Genomic DNA, 19,062 nt, shown 5'->3' on the forward strand with positions numbered 1-19,062 from the left:
AGGAAATAGCTCGTGACTTCTATTGGCAAGGTATTCTTTTTCTCCCTAATGTTGTGGTCAGGGAGAGCCATTTTGAGGAGGTGGTAATTGGAAGAAACCTCAGTGATGAAGAGTCAGCCAGGTGGAAATTTGGGAAAAGAGTGTTCTAGAAATAGGAAACATCACATGGGTCTGGAGGGCACTGACCAGTGTGCTATGTTGGTGATGCATGAGTTTATCAGAAACAAGACTTTCATTCATTCACTCAGTGATTGAGTTTTTCATTCAACTGATATGTCAGCAGATCCGATGTGCCGGGCACTGTTCTAGGTGTTGGCGATGTAGCAGTGAACACATTATCTTTGCACCGGTCTGCCCCTCAAAGCTTGGTGTCACCTGTGTATGGAATTTTTAACTCCAAAGGAAGACGTCAGATGCTCTTTTCCTAAATGATTCCTTAGTCTTAGGGAGATTCATATAAAGATTCATATAAAATCCACCCAAACTTGGGTTTGTTTGCCCTTCTAGATACTGGGTAGCATCTGGGCAATTCTTATTTCTGAAGGTTTCTTAAAGTTACCAGTACAAGAATAATACTGTACAATTAAATATTTATGTCTATCTTGCTCTGAAATATTTGTGGTAATATTAACAATAACCCTTTATTCAATTTTAATGTATCACATTTTAGTACCTAATATGCCTGGCATGATTCATTCATTAAATAACTTGAAGTTTCCTATAAAGTCAGAAAATGCTTTATTTGTGTGGCCATTCACAGATACACACACAATGAGCATTTCAGTCAAATCTTTTTGATCTACATGATTTCATCCAAATATTTCTCCTCACCAAATCCTTAAAGTTTTTTTTTTTTTTTGTTAAATTTACTAATTTAGTCAGTGAGAAAGATAAGCAAGAATGTATTGGCGAAGTCACCTATCTCTTCAAACAGCTGATGTTCCTGCAAATCAGAATTGATTTGAATTAAGGTGAATGATAAACGTGCACTGTCAGACTGCCTCCTGGGAGTGGACTGGGTGAGTTTTCAGGGTGAATTTTCTTTGTCCTCCTGGCTTGAGGCTGACTCTAGCTCTGCCTTTCACTCCTCATCAAAGCTGACTTTCTTGCTCTGTCTCATCTCCCATTCCATTCCCACCTCCACCCACTGAGGCACAGGCTGAACTCTGCTCTATCAATCTTGAGACTAGGTCCCCCTAAGCAGTCACTGAAGCACCTTTTCTTTCTAGATACCTCATTAGGCTATGGTCAAAATCTAAAGAGCCTGCTCAAGGAGGGTGAATCTGTGTGGAAAACTTATAGAGGTTTAGAAAGCTGAGATTCTGGCATGTGGGTGTGTGTAAAACATTGGAGAGAACCACTCACAGCTTCAGCTTCTTTGAGCTGGGGAGAAAACACAAGGTAGATGGACTTTTCTTTCATCTACTTTCTTCCCGGACCTGGAAGTTTCTCCTTCCCAGCCCTGTAACATTTTCAAGCGTTCCTCTGAAAATCTAGGACAATCTGGAGAGTGGGGACAAGAGAATGCCCCTTTGGAAAATTAGGAACAGGGACGCCTGGGTGGCTCAGCTGGTTAAGCGGCTGCCTTCGGCTCAGGTCATGATCCCAGCGTCCTGGGATCGAGTCCCGCATGGGGCTCCTTGCTCAGCCGGGAGCCTGCTTCTCCCTCTGCCTACCACTCTGTCTGCTTGTGCTCACTCTCGCTCCTCTCTCTCTCTCTGACAAATAAATAAATAAAATCTTAAAAAAAAAAAAAAAAGAAAATTAGGAACAAATTTCCTTGACTCCCAGGGCCCTTTGTATATGCCGCTTTCTTGGCTTCAACTTCCTTTCCCTTAGTCTTACGCTTCCTTCAAAATTCAGCCCCGAAATGCCTGGGAAGCATTTCAGGGACCATGCCTCTTACCTCAAGTTCAAACACTCCTCTAGCCCCATCCTCTAGCAGCCGGGGCATCCTATATCATAGCCTCTGTTGGCTGAATCATGAGCATTTGCTTGCATTTGTTTCTGAGGTCTCCAGGAAGGCAGAGACCCTAGCCCTGATATATTGTGGATGCTTAGAAAAATGCTTGTTGAGTGCACTTTCCTCAGGGCCAAAGGTAGAACTGAACAGAGTATTTTTTCCCTGCCGCAAGTAATTATAATACCCATTTTACATAAATTACCTAAGAATAGTAGACTCTGGAATTAAGAACAATCTAAATTGACGTATGTTCCTTGTGTGAGTAATGGCTTTTACAAATTGATTAGACCCTTTCCTGAAAAACAGTGGGAGTGCATTTTATACATATTAGCATTTTATAAGTATTGCCATTTAAGCTTTTAATTCTGGCTCAGCCATTGGAATTATGTCATATTCCAAAAGTCAAACAGATATTTAGAAGGGTAACTTGTCACTGCCCAAATGCAGAAAAGTGGTAGGGGCCATTCAAAACCCACTGAAGTGTCAATAAACATTGAAGAGGAAAATTCTCTTGTGATTAAAAAAAATCAAAGAAAATAAAGAGGTGATGCTTCCTAGAGGAGAGTTTGAGAGAGAGGATCAGTGAGAAGCAAAGATGAAAAGCCCTACTTCCTTTCCCACTCCCAGTTGGTACAGAGAGAAGATACCAGGCATTTTTTACTTGTGGACTTACTTCTCTCTCATGGGTTTTAGCATTCATGTCTTCCAAAGTTCAGGAAGCTATAGAGATTTTTCCAGGGTTCAGGAAAGAGCCTTTGAATTTCAAACTAAAGATACTCTTGAGCACTGTAAACCAAAATGAGCCATGACTTCAACAGATGCCTTTGCAGTTTTCTTTTTCTTTTCTTTTTTTGGGGGGAGGGGTAGAAGGATAGGGAGAAGGAGAGAGAGAAGTTTAAGCAGACTTCCTGCTGGGTAAGGAGCTGGAGGATGCAGCGCAGTCTCACAATCCTGAGATTGTGATCTGAGTCAAAATCAAGAGTCATGTTTAACCAACTGAGCCACCCAGACACCCCTGCCTTTCTAGTTTTTTTATGGAAGGACCTGGGGCAGAACTGTCTGTCTGACAGATTGGGGTACATATTGGTTGACTGACATTCATTAGGAACCTGTTATGTGCCAAATACCAAGGATGGATGAAAAATAACAGAAGGTTTCTCCTTTCCAGAAACTTAAATGTCTTGGAGGTAGAGAGGTATCTAGTCTATAATATTGACGGAAATCAGAGATGTCCTTGTACTACTTGTATCTCCATGTATGTATAAGCCAAACTTATGGGCTATATTTGTAATATTTTTAGGATTGTGGGATCTAGATTTGATATGCCAGATAAAGAATAATGTGAGTTTTTTGTTCATTCCAGGGAGCTTAATTTTATGTTTAAAATGCTAAAATATTTCAATTTTTTAAAATTTGGCTAAGTTGAAAACAGATAAATAGACACATGAATTTTGAACGGTCCCAAGTTAAGCATGGAAAATGAGCCCTTTGGCAGACAGGTCTGCCTGAGCACAAACCTCTACTGCATAATAATTACACATATAGTCAGATATGCATGAAAACATACACACACACAGATAGTTATTATTAATCATGGATTAGATTCTGAGAGCTAGAAAGTATTTATTAATGCAGCCCAACACTTCCATTTCTAAAACATACTACTACAACTAATGATAATGTTAATAATAATTGCAGTCATCTGGGCATTTGGTATCTGTCAGTGTGAACCAGGCTATTGTCTCCTTGAAGGCAGGAACCAGCTGTTTAATTACCTCTGGGTGTTAGTGCCTACATGGGTGCCTCCACATACCTGGAGTGCCCCATACCTGGGTACCAACCACTCATGTTACACAAAGGAATATCATGTGTCAGGCTCTGTGCCAGACACTTTGCATATGTTGCCCCATGGAATCATCAGAACCACCCACGGTAAAAATTAGCACCTCCATTTTGCAGATAAGGTAGCAAGACCAAAGATGGTGTGGTGCTGTGCCCAGGGCTAGTGATTTGTTTCTGATGGAAGAGTGAGAATGAAAGTCTACCCGGTCTCTCAACTACCCACTCCACGAGTTTTTCCATTGAATATCCTCCTGTTCCTGGGAACATGTACTCTTGTGTGTGCTGAAGATCAAGCTTGGATTAATGTCTATAAACAGGGTATGAATATCACCAAATTAATTAGTGAAGGTCATATTGACACTTCACCAGATGTCAACGAGCGTTACCTGTTTGAGTGAGGATGTCCTCAGTTTACAGCTGGCCCTCGGTGCTTGATTTTCACAAGTCTGTGGGAATTGCTATCTTGCATTTCTTACTAAAGTCTGAGCCTCAGTCAATATTTTTACAGTAAGACAGTTCTTTGGAAGACTCTGGGTGTTACTTAAGCTAATAAATGACTATCCTTCAAGCAGAATTACAAGCAATGCCCCAATTAATGAAGGTGGTAACAGCCGTTCTTGGTTTACAATGGCTCCATTGCCCAAGCTGGTCACAGGCTGGACTGTCCGAGTCCCCAGTGATTTACAAATCTGAAGGAAAGTGGAGAAAACATAAAATTTATTTTTCCACAATTTGAGGCATGAGCTTCCCTAGCATTTCAGAGCCCTACATTTCTGTGATGGGCTTTGATTCAATCCAGCCTGAATGAAAGACATTTCATCACCCCAGAATGCATTTCTTTATTTGCCTTGGATCTATGATTCTGTCAGTATTGAGAGAAAAGAAAAATCAATGCTGCACTATAAACCTCGGGCCGCCTCTGGCCAACGTGGTCAGCATGGTGTGAGCAAAGGAAATGGCAGGGGAAAAAATTGACCGCTCAGCAAGAGTGTGGCCAGTAACGGACACAGCTCAGGGCTAATAACAGCTTGCAATTACACATGGAAAGCCAAAGCGTGTAGGGCATTCGGTGCGAGGGGGATGTAATACAATTTATTGAACCACCAGTTAGAGTTCTGCAGCTTCTCAATAAAAAAAGTGTTGGGTCTATTCTCCTTAAAACACAGATGTATATTCTGCCACCAGGTGAAGGAGGCTTGGAAAACTGGAAAGTCTTGCCTTGGCTGGGCAGCAATCAGGAGAACATGGCCTATTTACATTAAAATTGGCATGTACCTGTCAACCAGATATTTAGTGCACGCAGAATTTTTGACAACTACTGGCATGTATCAGGATCAGTAGATACATTACCGTAAAATTCTAGTTTAGGGTTTTGTCTCTGACCATATCTAGAACCAAGTTAATGGTGGTGAACTGAACCAATTCATGGATGCCTGAATGTGTGTTATTTTATGGTAAAATATGCCGAGTTCTCTCTCCATGCTGTGTAATTCACTAGCAACATTACTAATGCATTCTGTCCCAGTCATCCATTTTCTTGACTCTGCAGGAAGGGTTCCTTTCCTGCTGGTCTTTAACAAACAGGACTTCAGAGACAAAGAACTAAGAAGGATCAGCATGTTCTGATTAGCCATCAGGGTCCTTTGAGGAAGTAAGAAGGAAAAGGTTTTGAATACCTATGCTGCCATTTCCCATCTTATTTGGCTTCAGTGGGGTTCATGTTTGTTGCTTGCTGAATTCTCTTGCTGAAGCAGAAGTTCCTCTCTGGGTGTGAAAAGACTGCCAGGACTGGCTGCTTTTTACTAGCTTTCCTATCTTCATTTTTCTGCAGACATTTCTGTGGATGTCCTCAAGAACCTCCAAGTTCTCCTTTTTGGGCAGATGCAGGAGACTTGCTTTTTCTCAGAGCATCTCTGCAGATGCTGAATGCCTGCATGCTTTACTGGTTTCAGACTTTTCTGCCACTTCCTTTTCTGTAAGTAGGAATTTTGGGGAACCAGGTGGAACAAAGATATACCAGCTAATTGAAATTTTTATGTAAGTGATTTCTGTGTATTCTCTTACTGCCAGAAGAGGTTTTAGGTAGAACACTGAGCAGACGCCCTTCTGTTGAAGGACTGGGTACATAGCATTTTTTAAAGGAGGCCTTGAAGTCATGGGAGAGTTGCTTATTTGGCAATGAGAAATTTAAGCTGATGCCAGATCCAAGAGGGATAGAACAGTTCCCCAGTAATTACATGAGATGAAATGGGTTCTTTAAGCTTGGGAGTATATCACTTAGTTTGCATATTCATCCAAGGCTTAATACTGGCCCGGACAAGCCAGAGTCAGCTTTGGGGTGGGAGTGGGGGAGGGTGGGCACCAGTGAGTGGAGAGAGAGCCATCTGTGAACTCCACATTCGCTCTGGGTGGTTAAGGGCTATATGAAGTTAATTGAACCAAACTAGGTGACCTGTGAGCTCCCTGTTCCCCCCATAGCAAAGTCAAATGTGGGTGGGAAGAGGGGAGGAAAGGGAAATGGAGCGCTCAGCCTGGATCTGTGAAAGGGGCTGAGCTGGATTCCCACAGCTCACACAGCTGCACACAGCTCCTTGATCTCTAAAGGGGCCAGCTCTTCCTTTCCTTGATTCTGTCCAGCACGATTCGTCTTGCCCTGATCTGCACAGACACACGCAGATACAGACACACACACACATGCACCTGCGCATGCACTGTCCTCTCTTCTGATTATTCTCTTCTCTACAGCCCCAGACTCATGGGGGTGTGCACACACACACACATGCACCCCCCACCCCTAACACAGCTGCTGACCTAGAGGTGTTAGCCACTCTGCAGCTGCTGTTCTTCTCACATTAATCTATAGGAATCAATGGACATTTCATTAGAGTAATCAAGTGCGGATGCATCCTGCATTTATATTCTGTCCCCCTCCCTTCTGCTTTCACAGACTAATTGGTCCTATAGCCGAGAGTCCATGGATATTTTTCCCTATAGATGAATGTCAAGAATGGTTTTTTACTGCTGGTTGAAATACCTATCAATACCGCGGTGTCTGTGTAAAAGCCTTCGCCCATCAGAGCCACAGAGCTGTTGATAATACATTATGCAGTCCTGGTTCTAATGCATCTCACTTCCTCTTTTACACCTTATTGCACATCCACACGCCATTTATGTTTGTCTCATTCGGAGAATTAACTAGCTCTCGGCTGCCTTTGTTTTAACGTTCAGCCCCAGAAATAATCTTCTCCCCTTTGTGTATGTGGTCTGTCATTACAGGGCAGCTGTGGAAGGGGCTAGAAGGGGAGGTGGTTGGTATGGCACCCACGTGGGGGTTATACCTTTCAGCTCTATTCTTCAGCTTCCTCTCTTACCATTAAACACACTTTTTCTTGCCAGGGGAACGTGCCAGGTGAAGGGTACAGAGAAATCTTTGTTCCGAGTGGACTTTTTGTGACTGCAGTTTGATAAAGCAAACAGACAAAAGAGGTTCTTGCTTCCCTCCCTTGTACATGTGTGGCTGGGCATGGTAATGGTCAGAGGCTGATGGGAAAAGAAAGGTCAAACAGATTAAAAAAAAAAAAAAAGAAGAGCCTTGGCTTTAAAATCTGTGCACAACTGTAAGTGGTGGCTATGCTGTGTACTGTGGACTGGAATGATGACCGGAGACCCAGTTCTTCCCTGACCCCCTCCCCAACCATGTCTTCCCTGTGACATGACCAGGAAAAGACCAGAAGTAGTAAAGATAGGAGTTTGGTGGGCTTTGCTGACTTCCAGAAAGTGTGTGTGTGGGTAGACTAGCAAGTGACCCCTTTTCTGAAACTTTAACTTGCTGGGAAATAGAAAGAGAGGTGTGAGTGCTCAGAGAGTGATCTGGTTGTCCCTGGGAGTCAGTAGGAGGCCAGTGAGAGATGTGTTAGAGTCAATTGTCTCTACCTCCATGTAGGGAATTGGGTGAGATGAAAAATAGAGGTTCTAGCGGGTTCTGGCAGACGTCTTTTTTCTACTTCATCATTGCTCTTTCTTATATCTGCTTTTTCCAAAAGACGAGTTCATGGAGCTCGAGAGGATGGTGACTGCCCACCCTATTCTTGCTTGATGTTGAGAGGTCACATGTCTCTGTTTCTAGTCATCAAGAATGGTGAGCCAAGATGTCATGACCGACTCTCCTGCAGAGCAGAGTTGGCAGTCTCTGGGCCTGAGGCCTCATTTCACCACTTTCTCTGTGCGTGACTGTGGGCAAGGCATTGAGCAGTCTTAATCCTCTTTCTTCAGTTGTACAGTGGGAACAATGTTAATGCCTCTCTCTAAGACTGATGTAAGGTTTGGAGTTCAGATATTCAAAACTGCTTTGTGAAATGAGAAATATTATGCATATCTGAAGTATTATGATTATGATGTGAAGTTTTCCTCTTACAGTGAAAGTGGGCCTGTAACAAACACATGCTTGCTCTGCACCAAATGCCATACACTGTGCCGCTTTCAGTGCCGCTTTCTCATTGAATCCTCATGGTAGCCTGTGGGTTATTGCCCACAGTTTGTGGAGAGAGCTAGTTATTGCCCACAATTATTGGAGAGAGCTGAAGTAGCGCAGCCCCCCTGTTTGCCTCCTGATTCAGAACTCTTCTTATGGCCCCTCAGGGCCTTGCTTACTGCGTGCCGAGGAATTGCTCCCACGCCCTGCTCTGTTCCCAGTGTTTGCTCTCACAGGAGGTGCTGCAGACAGAACTGCTGGCCAAGCCTCAGTCCAGGGTGGGTCTCCTCCAGGTGCTGTCCCCAAAGGGCTCCTAACCACCGCACTTAAGTCCCACAGAAGTGAAGAAAATTATTTCCTCTCCATGATTCTTGGCTCTGTGGATGGTCAGAGTGACAGTAAAGACCAGAAATGACCCTCTCATGTGTTCAGTCTCAAAGCCTTGGGTGTTCATGCCAGATCCATGGATTAATATAGGAGCAAGTTCTTTGGGATATATGTCCCAAACTTTTTGAAGCTGACCTCCCTGAAGGTAACCATATATTTCCTTCTGTCATGACATTGGAGCCACCATATAAGGAAGTCACCATATAAGGTACTACATAAAGGAGATTCCTGAGTGGAAAACCATGACAGAGTGTTATAACAGAAGTGGAAGATTCATTCAGACAACTGGTATGTGGATCCCAGATCCAGTGGTTTTAAGCTACATGATTTTGGACAGATTTTACAACATTTCAAAGTCTCAGTTTATGCATGAATAAAATGAGGATAATAATTGTACTTATAAGGTATTGTGAGGATTGAGCAAAAAAAATAAATATATATATATATTTCTCACTTATATATAGTGACTATGTATCTGTGATATATATATATATATATATATATATATGATTTTATTTACTCATTTGTGAGAGAGAGAGAGATAGAGAGCAAACATGAGCAGTGGGGAGGGGCAGAGGGAGAGGGAGAGGCAGACTCCCCACTCAGCAGGGAGCCTGATGTGGGGCTTGATCACTGCACCCTCAGATCATGACCTGAGCTGAAGGCAGATGCTTAACCAACTGAACCACCCAGGTGCCCCAGCAAGATAATGTATTAAAGTCAGTAAAGTTATAGTATCCAGAGTACTACACCAATGAACATTACCATTTTTTATTATTATTTACAAGATTTTATTAGGATTAAAGGAGAAAGTATAAAGTACCTGATGTATCTCCTCATACAAAATAGGCACTTCTTAACTGTCATGTAGCCCTTTCCCCTCCAACAGAAAAGGTTATTAAAAAAAAATGACCTTTCCCCTCCAAAATCCTTATGGTTTGTCCAAGAGCGAAAAGAAGACAATTCCTCATTTCCTCTGACATCTTCTGAGACAGATTTCCCTCCTTGAATCTTATTTCAATGTCTGTGCAACTGTGCACTTAAGCAGTCTTGCTAAACTGTGTACATTACTGGGATAGTTCCTTTGAGGGAAACTGGAGCTCGGGGAGGGTTCTGGGAATTGCACAGTGCTTGGGCAGGAGAATTCCAAAGGGCTTTTTCTCTAGTTTTAACAGCAAACATCGTTGGAACTCGGCTGATTCCTGAGGGCTATGAGATCTCTCTAATTTTCTTCAGGAATTGGATGAAAGTTGCTATGAAATTCTCAGTTCAGTGTCAGGCCTGCTCTCCTATTAGCACTTCTGGCAGCTTGACTTAATAATGTAGTGATTCATTTATTCACTGACTCTCTTGAGCACCTGTTGTCTGCTGCTATACAGAAACAAATTTCAGTTTATTATGGATGTTGGGGAGGAGATGGAAAAATAGAAAGATATTTGGAGAATGGGACATGAGGGAGAAACTCCACTACTGTGGGCTCTGAGTGTGAGACAATAAGGTGGAGGGGCTTCTTTGTGGGAGCTGAAAGGGAGGAGTTAAGGTCCAGGCAGGAGCTTTAGAAGGAGAAAATTCTGCAGAGGAGTCATTATAGAGGAGGTGGCAGAGTTGGAGGGTGGAGCATGTTGAGCTGCTGCTTGTGAGTGGGAAGGAGGGGAGCAGACAGTGGTGAGAGCTAGGTCATGTACCATGGGGAGCAACACCTTCTTCTATACCTGCTCCTGTATCTAACACACACAGCAATCACTTCCCATGTTGTCTGTCTGTCTTTCTTTCTTTCTTTTAAAAGATTTTATTCATTTATTTGACAGAGATCACAAGTAGGGAGAGAGGCAGGCAGAGAGAGAGAGGAAGGGAAGCAGGCTCCCTGCTGAGCAGAGAGCCTGATGCGGGGCTTGGTCCCAGGACCCTGGGATCATGACCTGAGCCGAAGGCAGAGGCTTTAACCCACTGAGCCACCCAGGCGCCCCCCCCACCATGTTGTATTTCTTTAACAAACCTCCATCTTTGTTCTGTATTATGGACTGTCTTTTAAATGTCAGATATAGCCTTTTTTTTTTTTTAAAAAAGTTTATTTATTTTAGAGAGAAAGAGAGAGAGAGAGAACATGAGCAGAAGGGGGCAAAAGGAGAAGGAGAGGGAGAATCTCAGGTAGACTCCTTGTTGAGTGGGGGGCGAGACTCAGAGCTTGATCCTAGGACCCTGAAATCATGGCCTGAGCTGAAACCAAGAGTTGGATGCTTAACCAACTGTACCACCCAAGTGCACCAGTGTTAGAGATATTCTTAACAAGATCAGTTGGAGTCAAACAGACCTTAGTTCAATTATACACAGTTGCCCTCAGGCCCTCATTAAATTTCCCTGTATCTCAGTTTCAGCATTTTTAAAATGGGGGTAATCCTGCCCCTCAAGACTGTTATGAGGAAAGGGTCTAGGCTGACACATAGCTGGAACTTAATAAATATTAGTTTCCCCATATTATGGTCCCTCCCTTACACCCTTTCCACACTCAAAAGTTTCTGTAAAGGCTGATGGTTTCCTGCTGCCAGGACTTCTGACCCTCTATCTGAGGATTACATATGACAGTAGGAGTGTGCTTGGTTGCCACCAGGCAGGCCAGAGGTGCTGGGGAGTGAATACCCAGCTTGTATAGCCTTTGATCAGTGATGAATTGGTAGGCAGATCCCCCAGCTTCCTCATCTCTTAGTGGGTCAGCCCCAAATCATGTTCTCACCATCAAGGGATATGACTCCCTAGTTGAATGGAGCCCTAATGCCCCCAGCAACAGCTTGCTCGCCATCATACTCTGTATGCATTTCTCCTTGTCCCTTCTCTTCTATCACTACTTCCTGGCATCACCTCCCAAATAAATTATTTTCATTCAGATCTTTGCCTCAGGTTTTTGGCAAAACCTAACAAAACAGACTTAATGTGTATACTTTTGTTCATCCTTCCATTCTTGTTAATGATACCTCACAGTGCTAGGCTCTGTGTTTAGTGATGAGCTGGGAGAGTTTCTGTTTCATCTTCTTGTTCCTCTTCCCCACTTCCATCACCATTGCTACTTCTACCACTACCATTGGACCCAGGTCACAGGAAGTGTTCAGTAAACACCTGCTAAATGAGATGAAATGTCTATGTGAGGGAACACTGAGGTACAAGTCCAGGAACTTCCTCATTAGTGTTATTTGTGTTATTTTTCCACTGTGTGATCTTGAACAAGATATTTTCTTATGTGGGAATGAGTTTTCTCATTGGACAAAAAGGGAGGAGGGGTCGGATGACATGATCTCTGAGGTTTCATCCAGGTAGGAATATATGTGGTCATAGAATATGGAGTATAGATGGCCACTCTTTCTAAAAGTGTGTTTTTGTTCTCTTGGAAAAGAATACAATATTGTGTCAATGGCTTTGGTTGAATTCAGATAATTTATTCTGCAGCAAAGTCTACTACATTAAAGCAATAATAATCCAGAAGCATTTGATTTGCAAAATGAATGCGTATCTGGCTTTGCTTTGGTGTTACAAATTTCTGTTTTTCTTCTTCAGATGGTGAACTGGAAGTTCGTATAAGTGCCATTCATCACTGGGAGGCTTCCATTCTGGGAAAAATGGAAACAAATTCTGACTGAAGCACTAGCTATGTTTTTTATTCTTTGTCCCTCACAAAGGCAATTGTGGAACAATGAGATAGGTTGATGTCCTGGAAAGTGATGAGGGAGATCAGGGCCCAGCTTCACATATCACACTCAGTGCCCTCCACTCCGACCTGGAGGTCACCACCTTACAGTGAGAGGGGGGCTTGGTCTCCATATCCATTAACTCCTTGGCTTCTCGTTTGAAACTGACAACGAGGTGACATGGGCAACTGTCCACATGGAACAGGACAGAGACCATCAACTCATTCTACATGGGCCACCAGACAGCACCTAGAGGTAATAACATTCTGTCAATAGTGACCTGGGTTGGATTCAAATCAGTGATTTAGGGGTGAAAGGCTCTGGATTCTATTATGAAGTGCCCTTAGCTATCCAGGGGCTGAAAAACCATCCTTTTACCACAGTTAATGACAGAAATAAAAAAAGCCACTCTTGTTCTTTTATTTCTTTTCCTTTTAAAAATTGAATAAAATTTTGGATTGAGCTATGAATGGATTCAGCCAGTAGCACATGGTGGAGAATGGTTAATATGCTTCAACTAAGTATACAGTGTTGATATACACAACATATGTTCATGTTCTTTCCTTCTTTTTTCCTTAGTATCAAGTTTTCTGAGCTGAACAGAACTATGGTTTATTGTTTGAGTCAAATTTTGCTTCTTAAAAGTATAGAGTCATGAAGCTCTAAGACAAAGCTCTGTTTTCAGACTTTACTATGAACTCACAAAGAACAGGGCACTCCACATGATTAATTAAACAGAGACAGTGTTTCTAGAATGAAACCCCAGAGTTGTTCAGCCCAAGCCATGGTAGGAGAGTTGGACATCCCCTAAATGTTGCAGTGCTATGGAGCTGGATGTGAAAAGACCATTCCCTACCTCATAATGTTTTCACCATTAGCTGGAATGACATGCGCCATGCTTTGCAAACAAAATACTTACTAAAGATCAAGAGGTCCATTTTTCTTACCACTGGCTCACTTCTTTTTCTTTTCCCTTGACCATTTGAATCTTAACCTTGTAACTAATAGCATGATCTTGAAAATAAATGATCAATTCAGCTAGGACTGCTTACAAATTAAGATAAAATAACTAGAAAAACTGTGGCTCTCAAAGACCATAAACTAGCATGATAATAATGTTTTAAACTGTACATTAGGGCTTTGTATCCCTTTGTTCTTAAACTGTACTATCCCCTTAATCGGGTGGTTTCAAAGCCTTTCTGAGACAGGCTTCCAGGGCCTTCTGCAAGATGTTGTGTGGTAAAGAGATCATAATGAACATACTCGTGTTCAGATGAATCTAGTGGAGCTGGGAGTAAAAGTTGGCTCTTACTCCTAGCTCTTTTATCTGCCTTATTTCCCTAGGCCCATGTTTTCTTAGGGCTTTTGAACCAAATATTATGCTCATGGTAGTTTCTAAGTTATCCCTCGGCATGCCTGTGCATGAAAGGAATGTGCATGTAGGCAACCATGAGGGGATAATTCTGGGGGCACAGCACAAGACAGAGAAAGTGGTGATTCCCACCAGGGTAGGATATTTAGGAATGTCAGAAAAGCTCATGTGGCCCTAACTTCTTCCCTGATCAAGGCCTGGAACTCCAACCAGAGTTTCTTCTCTTTGATGTTGATCCCACTTAAAATACAACCAAACATAATATGTTGATAAAATATCTATTTTAGTGTGAATGAATGGTTTAAGAGAACAAAATTGGAGGAGTGAGGATAGTGAGGATGGAGATGGGGAAGGTATAGAAAAAGAATGAGGGAACTCATTTTGGACACCAGCTGAGTGGGAAGATATTAGTAAAGGCCCTGGAAGCTTCTTTGGCCAATGGGAATGTTTTTGACTTTATAATCTGTACAACTAGACTTGAGGTCAGTTAGCCTTGCCTCTATGGGCTGGCACACTAGTGTTTGTGGTTCTCAAGCTGCTGCATGGGTACTTTCAGAACATGGGTACTCTGGGCTTCTCTGTCCATTGACTTAACCCTCAGCAAAGTAGCTTACAAAGTAGCCTGGCTACAACTCCGGTGTCTTTGCCAAAGAGTAGAGACATTGCGCAGAGCTAAGAAAGATTGTACTGTGGCACTCAGAAAGGCCTTTGAATGATGGAGAATGACTGCTGTTTTGGTAGAGACTAGAGAGAAGGCATTTGTGGTTGGGACCTATTTGTGGGTAGGGATTCACTGTGGCCATTTCTGTAAGACAGTCCTACAGTGGGTGCTTCCCCACTCCCTTCCCAGCCTTCTCTTACCTCCTTTTCCCTCTTTTACGTAGTGTGTACAATTCACAAAGTATAAGACCGTCATTATTTAATTTTAGCTATACAGCTTCTTTATAAAAATTTTAGAGAGATCCAACAAACATAAATGTAAACATTCCTTTCCATCTTGCTTTGTTCCTCCTGCAAAGAGAACTGATCTATCTGTTCAGAGCCAAATGGATGTAATTAGGTGAAGAATCGTTTTCTCTCTGTTTCTGAGCAAATATGTTTTGCAGCGTACCAATTTCTCAAGGGCAGTGGGCTGGGACGGCCAGTGACTGCTGGGGGATGGCTGCTGACCTTCAGGCCAGGCCGAGTTTAATTTGCAGAACACTGGTAGTCCCAGGAGGCTCTTCAGGCTGGGCCATACAATCAAACTGACCCAGCAGTCTGCTGCTGTCCAGCTGCACCCACCACCCTGCAGGACATGAAGCTGTAGCTAACTAGACGTTGCTGCTGCACAGACTCTGGAATCAGGAATTGGGAAATTAAGCACCACAAGAATTTAGCCCTTTACACAGGAGCCAAAAAGCCTTCTTGTCTTAGCAGCACCTCTTTCCAGCTACATTATTTAATAGGAGAGTCTCTGTAGATGTAGCACAGACCTTCCATGTTCTTTGTGTTCGTTTCAAAAAGTGGTGCTTTGAGTGAACTTGATAATTAGATACCAATTATGTGAAAGGCTTGAAGCAGGATTTCACTTAAAAAAATTTCATTAAAAAAATAAAGTCTACCTGGGGGCTGCAAAGTATTTTGACATGGGAGACTCCTGCCATCTCTGGATGAATACAATAACTGAATGTCCCTCAGTTGATCTGATTATCACAGCTGTCTTAATGGCCAGGTTGAGTTGCCACATGATCAGTCCAGCTGATTGCTTTGCAATCAATTGAATGATGAAAAATGATAACAAATTGACCAGGTGGGGGTAGATTCATTTGTGGTGCCCGGGCATCCCCTTTGTGCATATGTATGTGCTTGTGTGTGTGGATTTGTTTGCATGTGAAAGAGTACCCTAGTACTGAAATTTTGTTCTCAATTTGGGAAATTTGAAGACCGATAGCAACGGAAGACAGTTATAGCTTGTGGGCCAATTTAAGCCATATAATGTTCAAGCAACATAAATGTCAGGGACAAAATAACTATTATCATGGCCATTACATATGAGCAATTAGATTAAATGTCAATGACATATTAACTACCACATGTTGTTATATTGGAATTTGAGGGAGAGAATTCTCTTGGATGCACATTGCGTATAGAAAATGACAGGAATGTAAATAAGAGGACAAGGTACAATATTTGAATGAGCTGGTTGTCAAACACAGTAATAATGACATTATCTTTTGCACCCTCAACAGTTTGTATGTATTTTTTTTTTTTTGAGTCATCTTTTCTTTACTTCCCAGTTGTTCAGGAATAAGGAACAGATGGAAACACAGGGTACAGTGATAGATCATAACTTACTGGCTGCAAGACACAATTACATAAGATATTGGAACCTATGTAGTTTGTGCATATTTTTATGTAGCATTTATTATTCCTTAAAAGAGCCTGTTTATGTGTATGTCTTCCTACTAGTCAGTGAGATTCTTTTTTTTTTTTTTAAAGATTTTATTTATTTATTTGACAGAGATCACAAGTAGGCAGAGAGGCAGGCAGAGAGAGAGAGAGGAGGAAGCAGGCTCCCTGCTGAGCAGAGAGCCCGATGCGGGACTCGATCCCAGGACCCTGAGATCATGACCTGAGCTGAAGGCAGCAGCTTAACCCACTGAGCCACCCAGGCGCCTGTCAGTGAGATTCTTGCTGCCAAGAGCTGTGTCTTCTTTTTTCATTCTTGATAATGATAGTAGCTAGCAGAGTACCTGTGATACAGGCATTGTTCTACAGTATCAACTCACTTGACTCTCATAACAGCCCTGTGTGATGAGTACTATCATGAAGCCCATTATACAGAAGAAGAAAATGAAGCACAGAGAGATTGCATAACTTGCTTAAGGTTACAGAGCTTGTTAGTGGTGGATCCAGGACTTACACCCAGGCAGACGGGCTCAGAGTTTGTGTTCTGAAATATTCTATTCTACTGCCTTCTTATTCTTTGCAATGCTTGCATGTACCAGTTTTGCTCAGCCAGTGAAGTTTAGCTTATGCATTTACAACTATAAAGATTAAGGCACAGGAAGAGTTGAGTAGTCTCATTTTCAGCTGCTTGATTTTTACTCACTGAGCCAGGTCATCTACCCAGGTTTTTCTCTTGGAGCCCTGTCCAGGTGGTATGTCCCTGTCTTGGATGGCCTCTACAAGGCTCACGCATGTTTCCTGAAGACCTTGCAGATAACATGTATCTCTGTCCACTTTTACTGCTGGAAAAACCTTTTGCTTTGGCTTCTTTTGCTCGCCTTCAGTAATCTGCCTGTGTGGTTTCTCAGTTTCATCACTGCCCCTGCCTCTTCCACTTTGAATTTTCCCCTGCCCCTTTGAATTTTATCTCCTATTTGAGTAATTGGGTGAGGCATGAAGGGGATTCCTTTAGGGTGTCTGTACCTTATTCCAAGCACTAAAGTAGAGAAAAACATTTTCACAAATGTGTGGGCAAGATGACTGTGTCCTATTATATCTATCTTATAGATGCTTGCAAAATTGGTTTGGATTATGAAATACTATCTTACTTGCAAATGATGTTCTTATGGGAAGGTGGACTACCAGAGATAATCCTAAAAAGTTTGTGCTGAATATTTTCCCATTTGACCTTCCAGATCACTTTCTTTTCGAAAAGTAGGCTCCACACCTAATGTAAAGCCCAGTGCAGGGCTTGAACTCACAACCCTGAGAGGGGCTAAGATCAAGAATCGGATGCTTACCTACTGAGCCACCCAGTCACACCTCCAGATCACCAGTTCATGGTGTTTTGGGAGGGACAGTGAGATTCTCTTTCAAAAACAGATTTATGTTTTAATAAAAATTGTTGAATCAGATCCTTATTTTATTATAATGACTTTATTTATTTTGTTTTTTATTATTAATTTTTTATTTTTTATAAACATATATTTTTATCCCCAGGGGTACAGGTCTGTGAATCACCAGGTTTACACACTTCATAGCACTTACCCAAGCACATACCCTCCCCAATGTCCATAATCCCACCCCCTTCTCCCAAACCCCCTCCCCCCAGCAACCCTCAGTTTGTTTTGTGAGATTAAGAGTCACTTATGGTTTGTCTCCCTCCCAATTCCATCTTGTTTCATTGATTCTTCTCCTACCCACTTAAGCCCCCATGTTGCATCACCACTTCCTCATATCAGGGAGATCATATGATAGTTGTCTTTCTCTGCTTGACTTATTTCGCTAAGCATGATACGCTCTAGTTCCATCCATGTTGTCGCAAATGGCAAGATTTCATTTCTTTTGATGGCTGCATAGTATTCCATTGTGTATATATACCACATCTTCTTGATCCATTCATCTGTTGATGGACATCTAGGTTCTTTCCATAGTTTGGCTATTGTGGACATTGCCGCTATAAACATTCGGGTGCACGTGCCCCTTTGGATCACTACGTTTGTATCTTTAGGGTAAATACCCAATAGTGCAATTGCTGGGTCATAGGGCAGTTCTATTTTCAACATTTTGAGGAACCTCCATGCTGTTTTCCAGAGAGGTTGCACCAGCTTGCATTCCCACCAACAGTGTAGGAGGGTTCCCCTTTCTCCGCATCCTCGCCAGCATCTGTCATTTCCTGACTTGTTGATTTTAGCCATTCTGACTGGTGTGAGGTGATATCGCATTGTGGTTTTGATTTGTATTTCCCTGATGCCGAGTGATATGGAGCACTTTTTCATGTGTCTGTTCGCCATCTGGATGTCTTCTTTGCAGAAATGTCTGCTCATGTCCTCTGCCCATTTCTTGATTGGATTATTTGTTCTCTGGGTGTTGAGTTTGCTAAGTTCTTTATAGATTCTGGACACTAGTCCTTTATCTGATATGTCGTTTGCAAATATCTTCTCCCATTCTGTCAGTTGTCTTTTGATTTTGTTAACTGTTTCCTTTGCTGTGCAAAAGCTTTTGATCTTGATGAAGTCCCAATAGTTCATTTTTTCCCTTGCTTCTCTTGCCTTTTGCGTTGTTCCAAGGAAGATGTTGCTGCGGCAGAGGTCGAAGAGGTTGCTGCCTGTGTTCTCCTCAAGGATTTTGATGGATTCCTTTCGCACATTGAGGTCCTTCATCCATTTTGAGTCTATTTTTGTGTGTGGTGTAAGGAAATGGTCCAATTTCATTTTTCACAGATGCGAAAATACTCAACAAAATACTAGCCAATAGGATTCAACAGTACATTAAAAGGATTATTTACCACGACCAAGTGGGATTTATTCCAGGGCTGCAAGGTTGGTTCAACATCCGCAAATCAGTCAATGTGATACAACACATCAATAAAAGAAAGAACAAGAACCATATGATACTCTCAATAGATGCTGAAAAAGCA

The sequence above is a fragment of the Mustela nigripes genome, chromosome 13 (genome assembly GCF_022355385.1).
Source record: "Mustela nigripes isolate SB6536 chromosome 13, MUSNIG.SB6536, whole genome shotgun sequence".
Lineage (NCBI taxonomy): Eukaryota > Metazoa > Chordata > Mammalia > Carnivora > Mustelidae > Mustela > Mustela nigripes.